The following is a 25724-nucleotide window of genomic DNA, read 5'->3' on the forward strand; positions in this document are numbered from 1 at the left end:
AGACTTGAATTCAAATCTTGCATTAGTCACTAACAAGCTGTGTAGCCCTAGGTAAGTCCCTTAAAGCTCTTTCAGCTTCAGTTTTCTCATCTGTAAAATGAGGATCTGTAAGTGTAACCTCTGTCTTTAGTGTTATTGTGAGGAATGAATAAGATATTTATAAAGTATTTTGAAAACCTTAAAGTGCTATATAAATGCTAGTGATTTTATAAATTATACATAACATGTTGTAATATTATATATGTATATGTATATACATACATATACATATATTTCACTAATCTTTAACTGAAAGTTATCATTTCCTGCAATTATAAAAGCAGGCAAGAAAATATTATTATGAGAAAGGTCAATAGTTTTCACCAGAATACCAAAAGGAGTCTTTGATACACTGGAAAAAAAATTGGTTTAGAGAGGGGGGAGGAGAAGGTGGCCCAGAGGAGGATAGAAAAAAGGTATTGAATAAGAAAGATCCTGGATGAAGACAAATGAGTAGGCAGAGAATACCACAACTGAGCAGTGTTAGGAAAACCCCCTGGAGGAATAGTGTTCTGGAGGGGGTGGTAAACAGCATTACCCTAGAGCAAGATGAAGAAGATTGAATACTGAGAAAAGGCCATAGGATTTAGCAGCTTGAGAGATCATTAGTCACTTTGGAGACAATAGTTCCATCTGAGTGAAGGGGATGGAAGTCAGTTGGCAAGTGGAGAAGTCAGAAGGCAAGTGGTATCAGTTTTTATGGGGAGTTTGGCAATGAAAAGGTAGAAAAATATAAAATGATAACTTGAAAAGATGCTGTGAAATATTCCAAGGAAAGTCCAGTCCTATCTTCCTTCTGATTCAGTTCTGGATCATTTTGATTCATATTTTCAAAGCTTATCTATGGTTTGCAAATTGATAGATATGGGAAAAATTAAATTGCATTTAAGTATCGTTTTAATTGCTTCCAGAACTATTATCTATATATACATTTATCCTAGTATCATAGATTTCTCATCAGAATATTCAGACGTTAGAGATAATTTAGCTCACATCCCTCATTTCGCAAATGAGGAAACTAAGACCGAACATGACATAGCTATTCTTATCAGAACCAGGACTGGAACACAGTTCTCGTAATTTCTAGACCAGTACTTTTTTCACCACACTACAATGTTGAGAACTTGTTTCTTGGTTATGTGACTTGCCAGTGTAGGTATATGCAACAGTGTATAGAGTACCAGTCATGGAAACAGGAGGACTATCTTGGGTACCCCATCCCGAAAAATGTCTCACTTGATCCTACCATCTTTTCAAATTATCATTTTAAATTGTTCTACCTTTACATTGCTAAACTCCTCATAAAAACTGACACCACTTGCCTTCTGATTTCTCCACTTGCCAATTGACTTCCATCCCCTTCACTCAGGTATATATTTGGACTATCTTGCTAGCTCTGTGATGCTGAAGAGATAATTTTTATCATTTTTGCCTGAGTTTTCTCATCTATAAAATGAGTTAGAGAAGAAAATAGGGAGCTGCTTCAGTATATATATCCAAAAAAAAAAAAAACCCAAATGGAATCACAAAGAGTCAGACATGACTGAAAATGACTCAACAACATACTCTTAATGAATTTACTGTTGAATGTGATAGAAAATGTTGGGCAAGGTCTAATTTCTGAAGACTGATTTCCAGTCATCCAAGCAGGTTTTCTTAATCAAATAGAGAGTTCTTTCCTAAGTAATTTACATTTTCTAATTTATTAAACATTTTTTTCTGATTTTCTCTAGTCAATCTTTCAATCCTCCGCCCTCCCCATCCAGATTTTCTCTAGTGTAGTCTATCTCTCTATTTTTAAGTCATGATCAAAGGTCTTTTGGTAACTGTTGCTTTATGATAGTTTGACATCTAAAGGTACTTTTCTTTCTTCATTTCTATCTGCTTTCATTATTTCCCTTGGTATATTTTGGTTCCTCCAAATGAATTTTGTATTGTTTTATGGAGTTCTATAAAATATCCTTATGTAGTTATAGATTATATATCATAAATATATAATAATTTTAGTTATAAATAATGATTATAGCATTAAAAATGGAAATTAACTTTGGTAGTATTTTCATTTTTACAATATTTGAATAGTCCCATTATGATTATTCCACATTCCTCTAGTTATTTAAGTTCTTTATTTAAAGAAGCATTTTGTAATTAAATCTGTAAAAGTATTTTGTGTGTTTGATAGATTTATCACCAAATATTTTATACATTTTATAGTTATTTTGAATAGGATTTCTATTACTACCTCTTAGATTTTATTACGATTTTTGTAGGGTTTTTTTTCCCCTGAGGCAATCGGGGTTAAGTGACTTGCCCAAGGCCACATGAAAGTGTTAAGTTTCTGAGGACAGATTTGAATTCAGATCCTCCTGACTTCAGGGCCTGTGCTCTATCCACTGCGCCACCTAGTTGCCTCTTTTTGTAGTTATTTTGAATAGGATTTCTATTATTACCTCTTATATTTTGTTATATATAATTTAATGTTATTATGATTATGTATATTATCTATGATCTATATTGATATGATTCTATAATCTGCAATTTTATCAACACTATTGTCTCAGTATTTGCTGATTTCTTAGACTTTTCTAAGGTTATCACACATGGAAAACAACATTTTTTTCTACTTTTAATGAACTTACATTCACATTTTTAATGTGAAGCATATTTAATATGTATTATATCTTATTTCTTCATAATGGTTTATTAGGTTCTTGAGGATATTTTATTTTTTTGAGAAGCAACAGGATCTAATAACTTGACTTCAAATCATCTCTCCGACACTTAATAGCTATTGAATCATGAACAAATCACTTAAACTTTCTGACCCTCGATTCTCTCATCTTTCAAGTGTGTATTATAATGTCTATAGTATTTGCCTCTCAGTAAAGTTATGAAGCTTAAGTGAAATGATTTATGTAAAGTATTTTGCAAATTTTACAACACAATATAAATAGTGTAATTACCACCTTTGTATCTCTTCTAGTACTTAGCACATAATATGTGCAAAAACAAAAGTCTGTTGAATTAGTGGAAAGGCTAGTCCTTTAAATTTGAGTGAAATTAAATTAATCAAGTTTTTCTTTGGGCAGAGTGCTATGGGAAATAATGAATGCATTTTTTTCCTGAGTGGGGAGATAAAATAAATGTACATAAAAATTCACAATACAAGATAGTAAGTTGATAAGTCTTAAATTAGTACTGCAAACAGTTTGTGTTATAAAGGTTCACAGAAGAGAAAAACCACTATGGGGTGACATGTTTGGAAGGCCTTTAAGGAGAAAATGACAGGAGCTAGTTATGAGGTATGGATAAGATTTGTGTAATTAGAGAAGAATAGAGTGCCATTTAGGCAGAATGAATAATGTTAGTAAAGTGCTGGTATGGGATTTTGCAAGTGGTGGTTGTTGTTTTAATAGGATAGTGATAGACAAGTCTGCTAGAATAGAAGGATTTGTGTAGAATAATAGTGCACCATGAGTTTTGAAAAGTAGGGGACAGAGAAGACACATTCTTCTCCTCTTCTTGTTTCCAAAAATTCTTTGTTATAAGATCCTGCTTCTGGGGTAGAGCAGAAAATATAATATAGGGGAAATCAAGGCAGGGGAAATCTAGGCAATGGAAAGAAAATAAAATATAAACAAAAAAACTTTTTTTATATCAATACAAATCCTTTTAAAAAGATAGAGAACAGCTGTAGAGGATTCAGAATGCTAAGCTAAGGAGTTTAGACTCCTAGATAGTGGGAGGTCACAAAGGTCTTTATTTGAGCAGGAATGTTCATGATGAAAATGGTATTTAAAAAAAAATCTCAAGGTGATTAATGCATGATTACTTGGAAAAACAAAAGATTGAAATCAGCTAAGGAGATCTTAAAAGTGTGTTCAAAAAATACATAAGGTGATAGTCTCACCTGGGGAATGGTAAGTGATGAATCAGTGAGAATGGAAAGGAAGGAATGAACATGAAAAACCTTATCAAGACAGAATCAATGGGATTTAATTATTAGATGTTGGAAAAGAAAATGAAACAAAGGGTTTGGAGAAAGTTAGTAAAAAGAGGAGATTTGGCCATTCTCCAGTTGACAAACTGGTCAAAAGTTGGTCAAAGGATATTGAGCAGACAACTTTCAGATGAAGAAATTGAAATCATTTCTAACCATATGAAAAGGAGCTCTAAATCAATATTGAACAGAGAAATGCAAATTAAGACAACTCTGTGATTCTACTACACACTTCTCATATTGGCTAAGATACCAGGAAAAGATAATGACAAATATTGGAGGGGATGTGGAAAAACTACATTGTTTGTGGAATTGTGTACTGATCCAACCATTCTAGAGAGCATTGGAATTATGCTAACCTTAATCCAGCAGTCTTTTTACTGGGTTTATATCCCAAAGAGATCGTGAAGAAGGAAAGGGATCCACATGTGCAAGAATGTTTGTAGCAGCCTTTTTTGTAGTGGCTAGAAAGTGGAAACTGAGTAGATGCCCATCAGTTGGAGAATGGCTAAATCATTTATGGTATATGAATGTTATGGAATACTATTGTTCTGTAAGAAATGATCAGTAGGATGATTTCACAGAAGCCTGAAGAGAGAACGTGAACTGATGCTAAGTGAAATGAGTGGAACCAGAGGATCATTATACATGACAACAGCAAGATTGTGTGACAATCAATTCTGATGGACCTGGCTTTTTTCAAAATAAGATTATTCAGGTCAGTTCATAGTCTTGTAATGAAGAGAGCCATCTATACCCAGAGAGAGGACTGTGGGAACTGAGTTGGGATCACAACATAGCATTTTCACTTCTTTTGTTGTTGTTTGCTTGAATTTTATTTTCTTTCTCATTTTTTTCCTTTTCAATCTGATTTTCCTTGTGTAGCAAGATAATATATAAATATGTATGTCTATGTTGGATTTACATATATTTTACCATGTTTTTAAAAAAGAATATAATGGACTTCTATTGTGCAGTAAGAAATGAACAAACAGATTTCAGAAAATACTGGGAAGACTTATACAAATTGATTCAAAGTGAAATGAGCACAATCGGGAAAACATTATATACAGTATCAGCTACATTGTGAGATGACTAACTATGATTGACTCAGCTCTTCTCAGCAACTCAATGATCCATAACAAGTACTAAGGACTCAAGAAGAAAAATGCTATCCATAACCAGATAAAAAAACTGAAAGAGAAGAGTAAGGGAGGAGGAAGAATCCAAACACTGACCTAAAAGTTGTGGTATTCAAATCTTAGCATTGACCCTAATATATTTTGTTTTCCTTATTTGCTTGACCCGAGACACCATGATACAAACTTTATTTCTCTCTTTAAAATGGCAGACTAAGACTTGGTACAATGCCATTTAAACAGCATTAAGTATTTACTTCATATAAAACCTGTCATTAGGTGCTGAATAGGCATTGCTTTGATTTGATTAAATATATACATATATATATATATATATATATATATATATATATATACATTTAAGATCTTACATATTAAGAACTCTCCTAGTTTGAAAATGTGAAAATCTATGAAAAATTGATGAGCAATACAATATATATCTCGTGCTAAATTGTATAATATAGATTACTAGATCTTAACAGAAAAAATCATGTCTTATTTAATAATATTTGTATTCTTTTAAGTATATAACATATTACACATATACTTTGTTGACAGAAGATCACGCTTCTTTTCCCTACTATATTTCTCCATCCTCTTGAAGATCTCATCCATTGCTAGAATTCTGATTTATCTGGATGGTTTCTAAATCTACATCTCTATCTATGATCTATCTCTTGTATTTTAATACCAAACTTCAACTTTTTGTTGGGAATTTTCACTTGAATGTCTCACTGTCTATTCAAATCCAATATGATCTCATCATACGATCATGGGATTTAACTTAAAATGACACTTAAGAGATCATTTAGTGCTATCCTCTTATACTATAGCTGGGGAAATGGAGAAGTAGCATATGTTGCTCAGCAAATCGGTAGCAAATTTCCCCCTCAAATCTCCTCTTTTTTTCCTTCCATATCAACAAAAAACTGCAGGAGCTTCTAGAAATCATAATCATCAGAATGGCTAAAATGTTGAAAGGGGAAAGGAGAGGGAATAAGTATTTATTCAGCATTTATTCAGTCCTGGTTGGGCAGCTAAATAGTATATTAGATAGAACCCCAGACCTGGGGGTCAGGAAGACCTGAGTTCAAATCTAGTCACAGATCCTGACTAGCTGTATGAACCTGGACAAGTCACTTAGCTCTGTTTGCCTCAGTTTCCTCATCTGTATTGAACTTCAGAAGGAAATGGCAAATCCCTCTAAAATCTTTGCCAAGAAAATCCCAAATGGGATTATGAAGAATTGACACAACCATGTTAGAATGGAGTTATATCATGTCAGCTCAGTGGAGCTGATTAGACCAGTACAATCTCGGGATGCTCTGCCCCAGGTCACCTAGTTCATTTCAATATTTGCGGTGGATTCTCTAAATTTGTACATCTTGCATTTTCTTTGGGGCTATTTAAATTCTGTTTTACTCTCATATAACATGGCATTTTCTCTGATGAGGACATGCTATGCTGGGTGGTCCTTTGCCAGTGTCTTTTATGTCACACAATCATTTCCATAATTCTTAAGAGAAACCTTGAAAGTGTCCTTGTATTGTTTTTTTCTGACCACTACATGAGCAGTTGGCATGTGTGAATTCCCATAAAATAGTCTTTCTGGAAATCTTATGTTTGGCATTCAAACAATGTGGCTAGCCCCATAAAGTTGTGCTCTCTGCAGTAGTTTGAATTCTTGGCATTTTAGTTCAAAAAAGGACCTTGGTATCTTATTTCTGCCAAGTCATCTTCAGAATCTTCCTAAGGCAATACAAATGAAAGTAATTCTGTTTCTATGCATACTGTTCAGGTTTCGCAGGCATACAACAATGAGAGTCAGCACAAAGGCTCTGTAGACCTTCAGTTTGGTAGTCAGTCTGATATTTCTTCTTTCTCACACTTTGAAGCCTCTCAAACACTGAGCTAACTCTGGCAACTGTGTGTGTTAACCTCATTATCAATGTGTACATCCCTGGAAAGAATGCTACCAAGGTAAGTGAATTTATCCACAGCAATCAAAACTTCATTTGCTGTAACCAATGGTCCCATATGTAGATGGTGTGCTGCTGAATGATGGAATACCTTTGTTTTCTTGGTGTTAATTGTTAGATCAAAATAGTACAACTACCAGCATAATCCATATTTTGTTGCAACTCAGCTTCAGAGTTTGCATTGAATGCACAACCAGTGCAAACAAAAAATCATGTACAATACTCCCTTCACTTTAGTCTTGTCTTTTGTAGCTTTTTCAAGTTGAAGAACTTACCATAAATATGGTAGCTGACTTGATGCCTGTGTTCATGCTAATTGAAGGTATTTGATTCCATGACTGAAAACATCATGCTAAAAATGGGAACAAGCACACAACTTTGTTTAATTCCATTGATGACTGGGAAAGCATGAGAACATTGTCCATTATCCAGAATGCAGGCAAGCATGCCATTGGAAAATTGACATAAATACATATGAACTCCAGATGATCAAATTTTGATATAATTTTCCAAAAACCCTCCCTGACAATATCAAAACTTATAGTGTCAAAGGCCTCGATCAGCTATAAAAAGATTGTGTTCTGCTCCTGGCATTTTTCCTGAAGTTGTCAAGCAGCAAACACCATATCAAGTGTTCTTGGTCATTTTCGAAGCCACACTGGCTTTCAAATAGATGACCATCTTACAAGTGAAGGATCAACTGATAAAACTAAGTGGCAAGAATCTTGCTGGCAACCACTGAGACCACACTGGTGGTTGTCATAGGACAACTTAGTCCAGTCTCTTTATTTTTATCTAGGTGGACAATTGAGGCATTCTTGGTTCCTGGGGGATATCTTCCTCTTGCCATATAATACAGAAAATTTCAGTCACCTTTTGTATAAATAATGTCCTTCTCCCATGTAAATCTCAGTTGGAACAGAATCAGCACCAGGTACTTTGCCACATGGAAGGAGCCTAACTAATGGTATACAAAACCTCCTTTACAGTTGGAACTTCAGCTAAGGAGGTACTAACTTCAACTAGAGATAAATGTTCAATAGCTTCGCATTGATTTTGATAAACATCTGCTGCACTGTGTGTAAAATCCAGACTTGCTCTCTGGAGGACCTTGGAATTAGCCCAAGTCCTTGGTCTTAGTGGAGGAGTGAAGGAGGCAGGAGGGCCACATGACTAGTCAAGGATGGAGTCTGGAATCTGGCATCTTCTCTTCTGTCTGTGGCTGAGAGAATGTTCCCAGTTGTCCCAGCCCTTAAATACTTCACTATGATTATCACAACAACACACTGAGCATGCGCAACCATTAACATCACCATAAGTACCTTGCTGACCTAGATTTAAGTACATCTTTTCAGAGTTCTGGCCCTCTACAACTATGGAAATGTTTAGCCCATCTCTTTAAGACCATGTCTTTAACACTCTTAATGTGGCTCCATCAGCATTGAGTAGTTGAGATGTACCATAAATCTTTGGCCCGCAAATAGCATTCAGCCATCATAAAAGCATCTTAGATTGTTACTATCAGTATAAAACTAAATTTTATCTGCCTTCTTACTGAGCCAAGATACCTGCATCTCTCTCTGAGCTTCACTAGAACTTAATTTTTTATGGAATTAAATGCTGCCTTTCTTGAAATGGATAAACTAACCTGTTGATACATCATATGGCATTCTCACTATTCATTTAGCAGACTCTAAAATTCCCCATCATTTTCATCAAACCAGTCTTGATATTTGTAAATGTTCTGACTTGAATAAGCAAATGAAGTTCTGTTTACCAAATCTTTGAAAGTTCCCTACTTCTTTTCTTTTCCACTGTTGTCAACTATGTATTGGTTCAACTTTTCCTCCCAAATTGGTAGCAAATGGTTGCACTAAGAGAAGCACTCTAATTTATTCACATTTATTCTTCTGATAGTCATTTTCCCATGTGGTCTCTGCTTTTGTTTAATTATAATATTTAAGTTGAGAGGATAAATCTGTGATCAGTCCAGTACTCTGCACTATTCATTGACTTCATCATTCTCACATCATGTCTTCTTCTTACTTATTTTATAATCTATTGTAAAATTTTCATACTTTTTTGGTGTTTCTACCCCAGGGTGGAATTCCTATCTATCAAGGTATTTAGACTAGGATTGAATAAATAGATAATTTTAGAGGACCTTTTCTAACCCTTTCATCACACGTGGAAGTGTGAACCTTAAAAGGCTACTCAGATAATCAGTTGGCTGCCAAATCCCACTGCTGCTTCCAGGGAGAAGATGACCCTATACCCTGGGCTGCTGTGTGCAGGGTTGTGACTACAGTTCCCAGGGTATCTGCACCTGAATTTTGAGGATAGGTAGAAATGTTAAAATGGGACATAGGATGTCTTTTGATTCATGTATAAATTGAATTAAAGTGCAGCAGAGTTACAGGAAGTCATCAGCATCTCTCTTCTAGACAAAATCAAGACAACTAGTGATGGTCTGAGTTGCAGTGGATGCCTTGGTTACTTCAATGACTAACCAAACTCTAAGCACTGCAGAGTATCCACTTCAACTGTCTTCATGGCCATTGAAACAAATTATTCTCATTCACCCATTCCATCAAGGGAAATCTTCACATGCTTGGTATAGACATCCCTCTAACTCACTCATAGAACCCCTTGGCTACCCTCAATCTGCCACCCATCTGCCAAAATGGTTTTCTGGGGACTGTACATATTCTTGGAGTCATAGGTGAAAGTTAGGTGGATCAGGTAGACAGCAAACGTGGAAAGTAGCCCCCCAAAGGTCGGCAGTCCTCACACTAGATGTGTACTAGTCTTTCCTGAACATACCCTACCCTCCACAAAAGAATTAGAAACAACTGAACAATATAAATGTTCCAGGCACTGTGCTCTTTACTTTTACAAATCTTATCTTATTTGATCATTACAATTCAGAAGATAATTGCTATTATTATTATTTCTATTTTAAGAAAATTAGGACAAAGAAAAGTCAGAATCCTTTTCCCCAGTATCACATAGTGTCTGAAGTAGGATCTGAAGTCACTTTTCCTGACATGATCTACTTTTTGTCAAAGTATAACTTTTTCTGGAAGCTTTCTTACCCCTTGATTCCCTGTAACACCAGATTATACACTACATTCCTTTTCTGTTATCTTTCTTGGAATTTCTCATTGGGAGATTTCTTCATACCTTAATCATTAGTTTTCTTCTTCTCTTTCTGTATATATTTTACCCTTAAAGAATTAACAGATTTTCTCACCAACAATGGTTAACCACATTAGATGAATGACTCACTATCCAGCTTTGCATCTCCTTTGATATCTGTCTTATCTTCAGTTATTCGTGGATATTTCCCATTAAATCATCTGACTGTCACTTCAGATGAACATGTATAACACCAAACTCTGGGATGGATATTGAATGAATTATATAGTCAATAGGTATTCATTAATTACCACTTACTGTGTGTAGAACACTGTTTTAGGTACTGAGTGGATAAAATTGGTCATTATCCTCATAAAACTTATATTTTAGTAGACTTATGATCCAAATGACTGTAAAAGTCAGCCAACAAGCATTTCTTAAGTGCCACCTATGTAGCCAGGCATTGTGGGGATAAAAATAAACATTCAGCCCCTGCTTTCAAAGAGTTCACATTTTAATGGGGAAGCCCACATGTAAAACATTGTACATATATAACATTATCTCAGAGAGGAAGCTCCAGGTGATGGGTGGAGGGGTCTGAAGGAGATTTGGAAAGACATCCTACAGAAAGTGAAATTTGAGATGAGTTTTGAATAAAGCCAAAGGTTAAAGGGAAAGAAAGAGAAAACCTCTTTTCAGGGTTTGGGGGACAGCTAGTAAAAAGACATGGAATGAGAATGCAATGTTGTATGTGAATATCATGGAATATTGTTTTGTTGTAATTTCTTTTTTCTTTTTATTGTTTGTTTTTTTTATTTTCAAAACATGTATAGATAATCTTTAATATTCACCCTTGCAAGACCTTGTGTTCCAAATTTTTTTCTCCCTCCCACCCACTCCCTTAGATGGCAAGTAATCCAATATATGTCAAACGTGCAATTCTAATATACATATTTCTGAAATTATCATGCTGCACAAGAAAAATCAGATCAAAAAGGAAAAAATTAAAAAGAAAAAATGCAAACAAAAAAGTGAAAATACTATGTTGTGATCCACACTTAGTCCCCATAGTCATCTCTCTAGGTACAGATGTCTAGCTTCATCACAAGACCATTGGAATGGGTCTGAATCATCTCATTGTTGAAAAGAGCTATGTCCATCAGAATTGATCATCATTATAATCTTGCTGTTGCTGTGTACAATGTTCTCTTGGTTCTACTCACTTCACTTAGCATCAGTTCATGTAAGTCTCTCCAGGTCTCTCTGAAATTATCTTGCTGCTCATTTCTTAAAGAACAATAATATTCCATAACATTCATATACCATAATTATTCAGCCATTTTCCAAATGATGGATATCCACTCAGTTTCCAGTTTCTTGCCATTACAAAAAGGACTGCCACAAACATTTTTGCACATGTGGGTTCCTTTCCTTCCTTTATGATCTTTTTGGGATATAAGCTAGTAAAGACTTGTGACTCAAAGAGATGTGCAGTTTGATAGTACTTTGGCCATAGTTCCATTTTGCTTTCTAGAATGGTTGGATCAGTTCACAGCTCCACCAACAATGCATCAGTGTTCCAATTTTCTCACATTCCCTCCAACATTCGTCATTTTTTCATGTCATCTTAGCCAATATGAGTGGTGTGTAGTGGTACCTCAGAGTTGTTTTAATTTGCATTTTTCTGATCAATAGTGATTTAAAACACTTTTTCATATGACTAGAAATTGTTTCAATTTCTTCACCTGAAAACTGTCTGTTCATATCCTTTGACCATTTATCAGTTGGGGACTAAATAGCTTGATTTCTTATAAATTTGAGTCAGTTTTCTATATATTCTAGAAATGATTTCTTTGTCAGAATCCTTAAATATAAAAATGCTTCCCACTTTATTGCTTCCCTTCTAATCTTGTGTGCATTGGCTTTGATTGTACAAAAACTTTTTAACTTATCATAATCAAAATTACCCATTTTGTATTAAATAATGTACTCCAGTTCTTGTTTGGCAACAGATTATTTTCTTCTCCATAGATCTGAAAGTAAACTTTACTCTTTTAATTTGCTTATAATATATGATGGAATATTGTATATAGAAAGACAGTCAGTGTTGCAAGATGGGAGCATATATAGAGGAAAGTAAAGTTTAAAAAAAAAAAAGGACCAGAAAGGTAGAAAGGGATTAGGTTCTAGAGAACTTTATAAACCAAACAGGATTTTATATTTGATCCTAGAAGATATTTGTTCATCGTTCTCAAAGAGGATCAATGATATCTCAGAGTGATATCTTGATTTGCACATGAAGTGGATTTAAGGGAGGGAGAGTGGCACATGAAGCTTTTGGAGATTATTGAGAGGAGTAGCTGGGGATAGGGTGTGAATTTTTGAAAAATGCCTGGTTAAGTCTGTAGTTTAAGATCACGTTGGCAGTCAAATGAAGGACAGAATAGAGTGACAATAAACTATAGAGGCAGGGAGAACAAGTAGCAGGCTATGGAAATAGTCCTAACTTGAAGTAATGAGAGCCTGTACCATTGTGGTGATTGTGTGACTGGAGAGAAGGGGACATAATAGGAGACAGATTGTGGTGATAGAAATATCAACTTGGTGACAGACTGGATATGGGATGGATGGTGGAGAACTGAGGAACCAAAGATAACACAGCTTTAGCCAGCCTAGGTTAACTGGGAGAATGATGAAGCCCTTGACATTACTAGCTCATCTTCTGGCTTATTTCATCTCCACAAGTTGGTTGCCTGGACACCTCAGCATGATAATATGACTGAATTTAATTTTCTGTGTTTAGTATACTTCCATTCCGGAGGAATTGCTAAATTGCACAGTGAATAGAGCACTGGGCATGGAATCAGGAAGACTCATGTTCAAGAATTCAAATCTGGCCTCAGTCACTTAGTAGTTGTGTGACCCTGGATAAATCACTTCACTCTGTTTGCTTCAGTTTCCTTATCTGTAAAATGAGCTGGAGAAGGAAATAGCAAACCATTCCAGTATCTTTGCCAAGAAAACTCTAAATGAGATTATGAAGAGTTAGACACAACTTGAAGAACATTACCAACACACTAATTATTCTCCCCTCCCTGACTGTCATTATTTAAATTTCACTTTTCATCCTTTACTACTTATTCCCATAATCCAAGCTTCCCCTTCCTTCCTCTGTGGGTTGAGTGCCTCAGAGTATTTCTTTCTTCCCCAACTCTGGCCTTGTATCATATTTTCCTTATATGATCTATTCATCTGCTCCACCGCAGCTGCATACAGAGATGGTCATTTTGCTACTACTTAAATAATCTGTCATCTTTTCATTTTTTCCTCTGCCTTATTACTTCTAGTCCTGTTCTCTAGCCTAACCACGAATGCCAATTCCTCCACTCCTCCATGTTTTCCCAAGTTGTCATTTCTTCAACTGGCTACATTCTCCTCCCTTCCCTATGTTGACTCTTTGGTGAATCATTTCAATTCTATACTATCCTCTACTCTGAAATCTTTTGTTCCCTTGTGATATCACTGATCTTTCCCTGACAGGCCCACCTTTTGGTCTCACCAACTGCTGTTTTTGCTCTTATTCATGTGCTGTTGAATGAAGAGAAAAATCACAAAACTATACTCTACCCATACATGTATCTACTATCGATTTATTCTGTAATCTTACATGGATCCTCATTTCAGCAAGGCAATCACTTTAGATCTCTCTAATTTTAAACTGTCCAACTTTCCAAATCTTTTCATCCCTCCTCAAATCTTCCATGACTACTACTACTTTCAGTTTCTCAATTGAGAGTCTTACCTAACATTTCACTGAAAATATTGATTCTATTCACCATGAGTTCCCCTTTTTCCCTTCCTGTCACATCACTTACACGCCTTCCATTGCTCTCTGTTCCTATACTTGTCTCATAGGAAGCCATTCTTGTCATGGCAAACTCTTTTATATGCATATGTGACCAAATTCCATCCCATATTTTCTTTAATCTCTTCCCATTTGCTAGTTGCTTCCCTGATACCTACAAATACCTCCTTGGTTCCCCCACCAATTAAAAAAACCCTCAAACTCAAAAAAATCCAGATGTCACTTGTTTTGATATCATCCTCACTAGCTTCTCAGTTTAGCTTGTTTTAGAGGTCTAGGTATATAGATATATGTGTGTTATAATACTATGTCTTTTAAATGTTTTCTAATTGGAATTTTCTTTTTTTTTATTAGTCTATTTTTCCCCTCCTCTTTAAATGTGGCTTTTTTTCTTGATATTTAGAGAGATTTTTTTCTTTAACTTTGTCATTCTGTAGTTTTATAAGTATATGCCAGGGTAAGTCAAAGTTAACATTTATTTTTGCTTGTATTTCTACTTAAAGTAGTTACTGTTTTAGTCTGCAGTGGAAATTTTTCTCTAATTAGGTCCTGAAATACAATGTCTAATATCTTTTATGGGAGGAGGACACAATCCTTTTGGATACCCCTTAATCTGATATTTAAACTTCTTGTTTGTCTTCTATATATATTTGTTCTACAAATCCTTATTTGTTTTACCAGTCCTGTTGAAAGGCATTTAATGGCAAAACTCTTATTTGTTGTAGATGACGTAATGGTATATTTAGAGAATCCTAGAGAAGTAACTAAATATTACTTGAAATAATTAACAACATTAGCAAAGTTGTAGGATATAAAATAAAGATACATAAATCATCAACATTTCTATATATTACCCACAAAGCTCAGCAACAAGAGTTAGAAAGAGAAATTTCATTTAAAATAACTACATATACTATAAAATATTTAGTAGTCTACCTGCTGAGAGAAATCTAGAAATTAAATGAACACAATTAAAGACACTTTTCACCCAAATAAAGATCTAAGCAATTGGAAAAAAGAGACACTAATACATTATTGGTGGAGTTGTGAACTGATTCAACCATTCTGGAGAGCAATTTGGAACTATGGCCAAAGGGCTAATAAAAATGCATACCTTTTGATTCTGCAGTATTCCTACTAGATCTATATCCCAAAGAAATCATAAAAGAAGGGAAGAGATTTATGTGTACAAAAATGTTTGTAGCAGCTCTCTTTGTGATGGCAAGGAATTGGAAATTGAGTGGATCCATCAGATGAGGAAGGACTGAATAAATTAAATTGTATGTATATAATGGAATACTATTGTTCCAAAAGAACTGATGAGCAGACTGATTTCAGAAAAAAAAAACTGGAAAGAGTGATATTGAATGAAAGGAGCAGAACCAGAATATTATACATAGTAATAACAAGATTGTGATTATATGAAGATTAACTATGATAGTTTATCCAAGACAATTCCAATAACTTGAGTTGGAAAACGCTGTCCATGTACAGAGAATAGAACTATAAAGACTGAATGTAAATCAGAGCACAGTATTTTTGAAATTTTTTGGTGGTTTGCTTTTTCTTTCTAGTGGTTTTTTCCCTTTTGATCTGATTTTTTCTAATACAACATGACAAATATGAAAAATCTTTAAAATGATTGTACATACATAAACTATATCATATTGTTTGCTGTCTTGGGGAGGGAAGAATATAAGGGAGGAAGGAGGAAGAAAAAAATGTGGAACACAGAATCTTCCACAAATGAATGTTGAAAATTTACATATAACTGGAAAAATAAAATATTAAATTAAAAAAAAAGAAAAGCATTTGAACTGCCTATACAATTATCTGTTTAACTTTTGTATACATGTGGAACCTCAAAATTATCTTTGATTCTAGTTTTTCTAAGAGTATAATAAGTACCTTAAGGGTAATAAACACCAGTTTTATTGTTTTTCTGTAATAGCCACAGTGCTTAATACTGAACTGAGCACATATTCAGTAAGTATTCAATAAATTGATTTGTTGAGTCTTGAAGTAATCCGAGATTACATTTATTATTATAGTAGAAGCCTGTCATCCATGGTCTAGTTTCCTGAACTTTGGGCTTAAACAGAACAGGTTTGATCCTGGGGCTTACTCTCAAAATAGCACTTTCTCTTTGTCTGGCATTTCCCACTCCAGAATTAACCCTGGGAAATATTTTTCTTTACCATTTGTGTCTTCCAGTTCCCACAGTTATTTCGGTACACAATTTTGACATAGACCTGGTTTAAACAAAGGAATATAGAGAGAGTAGATGCCATTTCGAGAATATAGGGTTTTTGCAATCTTCATGTGATTTTAATTGAAATGGAATCCATTGGGAAGCATTTATTAAGTACTTTATTTATTATAGACATTTGTTAAGGTCTGGGACTAAAATGTCTTAAGTGAAACATTTTTTGCCCTCAAGGAACTTACAATTTAATAGGAGTCAACATACACACATATACTCATTTACATACATATGTAAATATATGAACATGGTTTATGAAATAATTATTCAACCCCAACTTAATTTTCCACTTTTTTTTTTTTAAACACATCACTCTCTAAAAATCTGTGATCCAATCCCACTGGCCTAACAATAGATATTGTCTCCCTGCCTTAACTTTCATTCTTCCTTCCTCATCTCTGTTCCTCGAAATCTCTAGTTTCCTTCAAGACTCAGCTCCACTGTTACCTGTTATCAGTAGTTCTTAACCTGGAATCTATGAACTGCAAGATGTGTGTACATATGTGTGTATGTGTATGTGTCAGAGAGAGGTGGGTACCTCAGAATTGTTTTAATTTGCATTTCTCTAATCAATAGTGATTTAGAACATTTTTTCATATGACTATTGATGACTTTAATTTCTTCATACACACACACACACACACACACACACACACACACACACACAGACAATACAGGGCAACTGGGTGACACAGTAGATAAGAATTCCAGGCTTGAAGCCAGAAAGAATCATCTTAGTTTAAATCTGGTAATAGATACTTACTAGCTCTGTGGCCAAATTCCAGTCCTTCCCTAATCTAAGGTTTCACTTCTTTTTTGTTCTTCTTTGAATTATCTTTATCTGGGTGTGTATACACACGCATATAAAATATACATAGAATATAGAAAGAATGTAAGCAGCCTTAGTTAGTTAGTAATGGCAGGGGCTATTTAATTTTTGTTTTGTATCTTTTAACCTCTAGCAAAGTACCTTGCACATAGTAAATAGTTAATTTTATTTACTCACTTTTAAATATGTTTGAAATATTCCCTTTCATAAGTTTGTATTATTCATTCCTTGTCTCAAAAATGTAATTTGTTTTTTAGTAACAATATATTTAGAAATAATGTGTTTCCTATCACTACATATAATTATTTGTTTTCAATAATAAAACTATGCTGATTTTGAGGTTTTGGATGTATTTTGTAGTTCCTAATATCATCTGATGATATTTAACTATATATACAGAAATATTTTACTTTATATTATTGGTCCTGTTCACTAGTAGCTTTTATAAATATGTACCAGTTGTGACTTGAACAAATGAGTGAAATTTATTTCCTAATTTTAGTAAAAAAAATTGGTTTTAAAGAAGAATATTTTTTTTCAAAAGCCACCAAATTCTTTGAGCAATGATAGCATCCTTAGAATGAATATATACCTTACCAGAGTGATTGTTAAAGGTCTTTTTCCTTTCAGTATATGATAGCTGATATTTTGTTCGTTTGTTTTTTAAATCAATCCTAGTCGCATTACTTTATGATCAATTCTTAAATATGGGAAAACATAACATGAGTTGGGTTTTCCAAGTAATATTTCCAATTAAAAAGGCATTCAAATGTATAAGTCTTTTCTTTTTTCCCTTGCTAACGTAATTTTTCTATGTGAAGCCTTTTACTTTACATTTTGTTCTAGGACTCTATTATCTTCATTTATCTCTCCCACAGAAACTTGTCAAATGCTTTCTTTAAAAAATTGGACTTCATCTGTCAAATTTCCCTTATCTCTTACAGTCATCATATTTTCAAAGAATTCCAGCAGATAAATTACATATTTTTTATTTTCAAAACACATGCATAGTTTTCAACATTCGCCCCTGCAAAACCTTGTGTTCTAAATTTTTTTCCTCTCTTCCCCCTACCCTCTCCTCTACACAGTAAGTAATCCAATATGTTAAATATATGCAATTCTTCTATATATATTTCCACAGTTGTTATGCCACACTAGAAACATCAGATCCCAAAGGAAAACAATGAGAAAGAAAACAAAATTCAATAATAAAAAAGGTGAAAATAATATGTTGTGATCCACACTCAGTCTCCACAATCCTCACTCTGGATGCAGATGGCTTTCTTCATCTCAAGATCATAATGTTAAAGGGCGATTTTCTCCTACTCAGCTTCAAAAATGGGTAGTTAAAAATTTGTGCTCTTCTGTGTTCTCTCATAACCCTCAAAATCTTTATGACCAATGTAGCATTCTTCACGTTATAAATTTTAATAGAACTGTGATAATTAAAACATTTATAAAAGCTTTGAAAAAGAGAAAGGCTCTTTATACACCAAAACTGTTTATAGAAGTACTTTTATAGTAGTAAAGAAGTGGATGCAAAGTGTCCCCCAATATGATTCTATATGTTTATGAAAAGTGGTGCCACTGATGAATTCAAATCACTTGGCCCAGATAAATTAACATTCCCAAGTACTGAAATCATAAGTGTAATTGCTGAGCTATTATCAGTAATCATTGAAAAATCATGGAAACTGAGAAACAGTATCATAAACTAGGAAAAGGGCAAATATTCCAGGTTTCTAAAAAAACTGGGGAGGGGAGGAACCAATAGGATCAGCTAACTGTAGGCTAGTGAACTTGACTTTTGATTGTAAAATGAATTATTGAAGAGATAATTAGTGAACATCTACAACATCTTTTTGCCACTGCAAAAAGGATGGATAGTCTTGATGTACTTCCAAAAGATTCATAATGAAAAAACTGCTATCCACTTCCAGAGAGAGAGAGAGAACTAATAAATGCTGAGTGCAAATTGAAATATAATTTTATTTTCTTTATTTTTCTTGGGTTTTTTTGAAAATATGGCCAATATCAGACACTTAACATGTCCTAGCTGTGTGACTTTGGGCAAGTCATTTAACCCCAATTGCCTCAGCAAAAAAAGAAAAAGAAAATATGGCTAATATAGAAATATTTTTGCATGATTTCACATGGATAACTGATACATTGCTTGCCTTTTCAATGGAGAGTGGCAGAGAGTAGTAGGTAGGGAAAGTATATAGAACAAAATGTTGTTAAAATAGTTTTTTTTGAAAAAATAATACATACATGATAATATTTCCTTTTTCTTAAAGTTATCATACTAATAAATCAGGGAAATGTTATAGGTAAGTGATATCAAACTCTTAACAGAAACAGAGGCAACTATTCTTAACAAATAGGGATCCCTGTGTTTTTCAGGCTTCAACTTTTTTTGATGACTTCACAGCATTTAGCACCATTGACCACCCTTTCCTACTGAATATTGTCTCCCCTGTGGGTTTTCATAATACTACTCTCTTCTGTCTGTTTTCCCTCCTTACATGTATGATTGCTTTTTCTTGGTTTCCTTTGCCTCTTTTCCCTCTTTAAAAAAAAATTATTGATTTTTTTTTGCATTACAAAAATGTACAATTAACCTCCACTCCATAAAATGTCTCTCATAACAAATTTGGAGTTATAGTGGGTAGAATATTGGGCCTGGAGTTAGAAAAATTCATCTCCCTGAGTTCAAATGTAACCTTAGACACTTGCTAGGTAGTTGTGTGACCCTGAGAAAGTCACTTAGCCTTCTTTATCTCAGTTTCCTTATCTGAAAAAATAAACTACAAAAATGAGTTGGAGAAGGAAATGGCAAACTACAGGATTTTTGCAAGGGAGAATCAGATATAACTGAAAATGATTCAGCAACCACAAAGTAACACAAGTAAAACCTATAATAAAATGATCTCATCTCATCTGAAAATGAATGCAGTATTATTCATCTGTAATATTTTCCCATCTCTCTTATTTTTATATGAACATAAATATATTTTCTCTCCTCATCCCTAGACTCCCTGAAAAAAATTCCTTATAATAATAAGCCAAGCAAATTATCTCAAATGGCTATTTGTGCATGTATATACACATACACACTCACACACACACACACACATATATATATATATATAGTTCATGTGGCAAAAGGTGTGTATGTGTATATATATATACATATATATTTGATGCTGCAAAAGAAAAGTGAATTTAAGAAGTGATTGTATATATGCAAATTACATACACATATATACACATATATACAATTATATAGCAACATCAAGTATTCAAATTATTTTATTAATAACCTCTTTAATTTTTGCAATGGCAACTGTACACATTTATACCCATATGCAGTAGGAAAAAAAGGAGGCATGATGTGCACAGGTGTGTGGAACAGCTGACAAATGAGTAGTTAAATATGATGGTTCAAGGATGGTTTTTAGGACAGTGAAAATGATGACAATGAACAAGCTCCCAAGATTATGTCATTCATAGTTTCCAAGCTTGAAAAGTGACTTGGTATAAATGACTGGTTGGAGACATTGGGGCTGCTGATCCTATCTTCAATCATAGCCTCAAGATTATGAGCTCTCCTCTGCCTGTAATGTTTCTATATTCCAAGATCTTTAAGGATCTCAAATGGGGCATGCAGCAGACAATGATGATGGATTATTTCAAGCTGATAATTTATTTAAGTTCATTATCTCCAGAACCATCCACCATCTGTGAAGGACAGAGTGGGAAGTGATTTTGAGGACTTCACCAGATCTCGGCATCTTCCAACAGCAGGTTCCAATGTTTCAGAGAGTGACCCATGTAGAAAGATTTAGAGCAGTATTGTATACAGTATAATGTCCTCAAAGTGCCATCTGACACAGTGGAAGATAAGATTCAGGTTTAAAAATGTTTTATTTGCTATACAGTATTTATGATACTACAAATTTCATATGTTAAGAAAAGTGAATATTGACTGAAACAAATATTTTGTTTCATTGAGATGTTTCACAAAAGGTCACAGAATTTTAAGGAATTTTGCTAGTAAGAAAAATGTTTTGCATGTTACCAGTTTTATTTTGTGTAATGCATTTTGTGAATTTCTTCATGATTACCATGTTAGGAAAAGTACATATTATCAGAATCTGTGATTTTAAATGCTTATATTCAAAAAAGTATATTTTCAGCAAATTCTAGCAAAAAATTACAGGTTTTGGTGGTCATGGAAACCTAATTCCTATAAATTCAATGTGTCAACATTTATATATTTTACTTTTATATCATTTTTAGGGAATTTTACCTCTCTGAAAGTTGATGATTAACAGTATATGTCTCATTCTACATCCTAAATCTATCACCTCTTTGTCATGTTTTTATTTATTGTTGGTTATCTAAAATCAAGAATGGTCACCGTATGATCAATAGATCATAGTTCTTATAACTTTCAAAGTTGTTCGCTTTTAGAATGATGTTATATAAATTATTTTGGTTCTGGTCATTAATTTTTCATAAGTTAATAAAAGTCTTCAAAATTGTTCCAATTTTTAATAAGTACAGTAAACTAAGGGCAGAACAATTTATATTGTAACATAAGTATTACAGAATGGTATCTTATTTTTCTCCATAAAGTGTTTCTCCTGGTTATTGTCACCATGGTTCATTTATCATATATCTTAGTTTCTCTCCTGAACTCTTAACATCATCAACTTCCTTTGGATTATTTCAGACTGAACATTCTCTTTTCCCACAAATTTACCCCTATTCTAAACTTTCTATTACTGGTGAGGATACCAACAAAATTCTAAGCTACTATATACCTCTTACCCCAGTTATCATCTTTGACTCTTCACTCTCAGTCAACATTTCAATCCAGGGTTATCTCCAATAATCTTGATCTGTATCTTGCCACTGGGACCCAGATGGTTCTGGAGGGGAAAGTGAGGCAGGTAACCTTGCACAGTTCTCCTCACTGAAATCCAATTTCCTTGTGTGTTATGGCATCACTCCCTGATATCACGATCCCCTTAAGGAACGAAAGACAACAACAACAACAAACAACAATTACCAAAACATCTCTCTTATACATCTGCTCTCTCCATTCACACAGCTACCTCACCAGATAAGGCCTTTATCACCTCTTGTTGGACTATTAATAGGTTTTTTAATTGGTTTGCCTACTTAAATCTTTTTGATTTGAATCCATCTTCCACATAGCCACCAAAGTGATTTTTCCAAAATGCAAGTCTGATCATGTTAATTTCCTATTTAATAAACTCCTGTGGATACTCTCTTTTGCCTCTAGGTACAAATATAAACTGATTTGCTTTACATTGAAAGCTCTTCACAAATATCAGCTAGAGTAGTATATGGGATAGAGGATTATACTTGGAGTTAGGATTAATGAAATTTGAATCCTTACTTGGATACTTATTAGCTGAGAGACTATAGGCAAGGCATTTAAACAACTCTGTCAGTCTCAATTTCTTTATCCATAAAAGGTGATGATAATAGGGCATATGTGAAAGATACATTGATGCATAGCCTCTATACCTACTCTATATAATGGTTTTTAGTGAATAAATCAGAGGATCCCAATGATAATAAAAGCAACATTTTTTATAAGCAAATAATCTATTTTCACTTTTCCTGAAAGATGGGATTGGCAAAACAAAGCACACATTTAGAAAGCCAACTGTGTTGACAAAAATGATCAGCAAATCATAGTGCAGAAGAATAATTTCGTGATTTTCCAAATATTTTAAAAGTCTATTCTATGAAGGGTTATACAATGCTGATGAAACTATTTTGTCAATATTTGCTAAAGTCTATCTTAGGTTCTGATAAATTAACCTATATTTAAAGAGAGTAATTCAAGTTTAGTATTGTTTCAAGCTTCCATAAATCAAAACCTTTAAGTAACAAAAATGAATTTTCCTGGAAGTAAAGGTTTAGCAAACTCTTGAATGGATGTAAAAATTTATTTCTGATTAACTTCATCATATTTTTGTACTTGCCTTGAAAAATATATCAGACCCCTAGGTTCACCTTAAGCTATAGCAAGGTTGTTAGGTTCCTTTTTCGTGGAATTTTTTTAGTGATAGGTAATTCTAGAGTAGAATTTGAATTTGGTGGGTTTTTTTTTACTTTTTTCTTGATTTAATATATGTACCAGAGTGTTATTCAGAATATGAAATGTTATGCTTGAGATAATTAGTATACTTAGCTTTTAATCTTGTTAAAATATTTAAGATGCAATTTTTAATGTTGATTTACTTAAATTCTAAAGTTAAACCTAATGAGAAATGAGAGAAAACTGTGCAATATTGTTGGGAAAAGTTTCCTTTGATTAAAGATGAGAAATGTGTAAATTTTTGGAATAGGTCACCAAATTAGCATCAATTCTCCAAGTGAATCTTTCTCACAGATAGAATGTTGATAGTAAATTATTGTCCACAAACAGTATAAAGTAGAATGAGTTAAAGCTGTGAGGAAGTAAATATCATTACCTTAAGTACATAGTGCAGAAATAATAGATATTTTGAATGCTGATGATACTAATAATTACCAAAAAGACTTTCTGAAGGGCAGAAAGAAAAACGCTTTCAAGAAGAACATTTCATTCTGTAATTCAGTAATTAAAATTTTCAACAGGTATTTGGATCTCTGGAGGGTCCGATAGGATTAATTATTGAATCAAAAAATGACATAATAGGAGTTTTGAAGCTGAGGTTCCAGGTGTGCATGAATACATTTTAGAGGAGGACTATGAACTTGAATGGGTGTAATTTTTATTTTTTTCAGCCTTTAGCTGTAAAAGTTAGCATTTTCCTCATTGATTTGAAAGCATTATTTCAAATTAGGAGTCTTGTCTTTGAGTGTTACTAGATTATCAATGGATAGTTCACGGCACAAAAAAAAAAAAAAAAGTTTTAAGAACTCCTGATACAGAATGTCTCCCAAGTCAAGGAACTTGTTTGCATTATTTTTTTTAAAAAAGTTTATTTCATCACTTCCTTCTTGGAACTAGCAAGTCTTGCTAGAGAGAGCGCTATGACTGTCCATATTGGAAAGTTTGTACTTTGTAAACATTAAAACGTTGTGTAAATGTAACTCTGGTTAAATGTATACTATCTCAACTTACTCACAGGCATAATTCTCCTTGGCTGATAAAAATAGTGATGTATTATCTGAGATTATTCCTCTGTCTTACTGCTGTCTCTGACATAACAAAAGCTCATCTGGAGGTCAGAAATCTCACTGAGTTAAAGTCATCCATTTAATGCCCCTTTTACTTAAAGATACCAAAGAAAGGTAATAATCACAATGTTCTAGAAAGGATAAAATACTCTAATTTTTCTTGAGTTATCTCTAATAACTGGGATAACTGGATAGGGCTGTTCAACTCAGCCAAGGTAACTACCTTCATACCTACAGCAGAGGCAGTAGGAAAGGAAGAAACAGTTCTGGAAGACAGACACATAAATGTGTTGTTATTGATGTTATTTTTATAATCATTAATGTGATTGAAAAAGAGCCCCTTAATCCTGTTCACCTAAAATAAAGGGAAGAGGTTTGTTAGTAGACTTATACACTGCAGACTTGAAGTCTACATTACAATTCTGAATACATAATGTAGAAGGCAAGAGTTAAAGATAACAGACCAGTCTCTTCTTAGCCTCTGTTCTCTTTCCCCAAACAAATGTACATATTTAGGATTAGAGGGCTTGAGAATAGAACTTATAATTATTTTTTTCCCCTTAAGATTGGAATTCAGTGTCCAAATGAGAATATATACATACTCTTTTCTCAGATTGAGTTACTTCAGAAGTTCTTATGTAGATTCTTGATGTTTTGTGTTTTAATATCCTGTTTTACCTATGTCACAGTGAAGTTGACTGGTACTGACTTATTTCAAACATGTTTTGACTAATGACATCAAATCTTTATCAGTATGCTATCATTGGGGAAGCTATTAAATTGGTAGTCAAGATATATGGGTTTTAGCTTTGATTATGCATGCTACCTTCTTTTCCTGGTCTATAAAATGCTATATTTCAGTTATAATAATAAGAACTAGAAGGAATCTTACTGATAATCTAACTCAGTTTTCCTCATTATGCAGATAAAGTGAGGCCTAGAATCTAGACAAGTTTTAGGCTCACCACAGATTACTCAGATATAGTAAATAAGCATTGCTAAGATTCAAAGTTCTGGGTAAATATTTTTCTACTAAATCAAACTGGCTCTTTCTACTTTTAAAATTCTATTATACTAATTTCATTCAATATAAGAAACTACACAAGATGACATTTATTCAAGTTCTACCTTTTTCACAATTAGCATTTATATTTATAACCCATTTTAGGCTTAACTCATCTAAAAATTTCACATTAATAATCTATTGGTTCTGAAATGAGCTTTAAGTTGGAAATAAACTGCTTTCCATATTTATTATTCGCC

At 33.6% G+C, this 25724-nt stretch overlaps 1 protein-coding gene across 10 annotated transcripts in view; it reads left to right on the plus strand.

The window, feature by feature from the left end:
* Positions 1-25724, plus strand: part of DEUP1 (deuterosome assembly protein 1) — a 142361-nt gene that overhangs the window by 7096 nt on the left and 109541 nt on the right. The gene's annotated exons all lie outside the window — the stretch shown is intronic.

Source organism: Antechinus flavipes, chromosome 3 (assembly GCF_016432865.1).
Source record: "Antechinus flavipes isolate AdamAnt ecotype Samford, QLD, Australia chromosome 3, AdamAnt_v2, whole genome shotgun sequence".
Classification (NCBI taxonomy): Eukaryota; Metazoa; Chordata; class Mammalia; order Dasyuromorphia; family Dasyuridae; genus Antechinus; species Antechinus flavipes.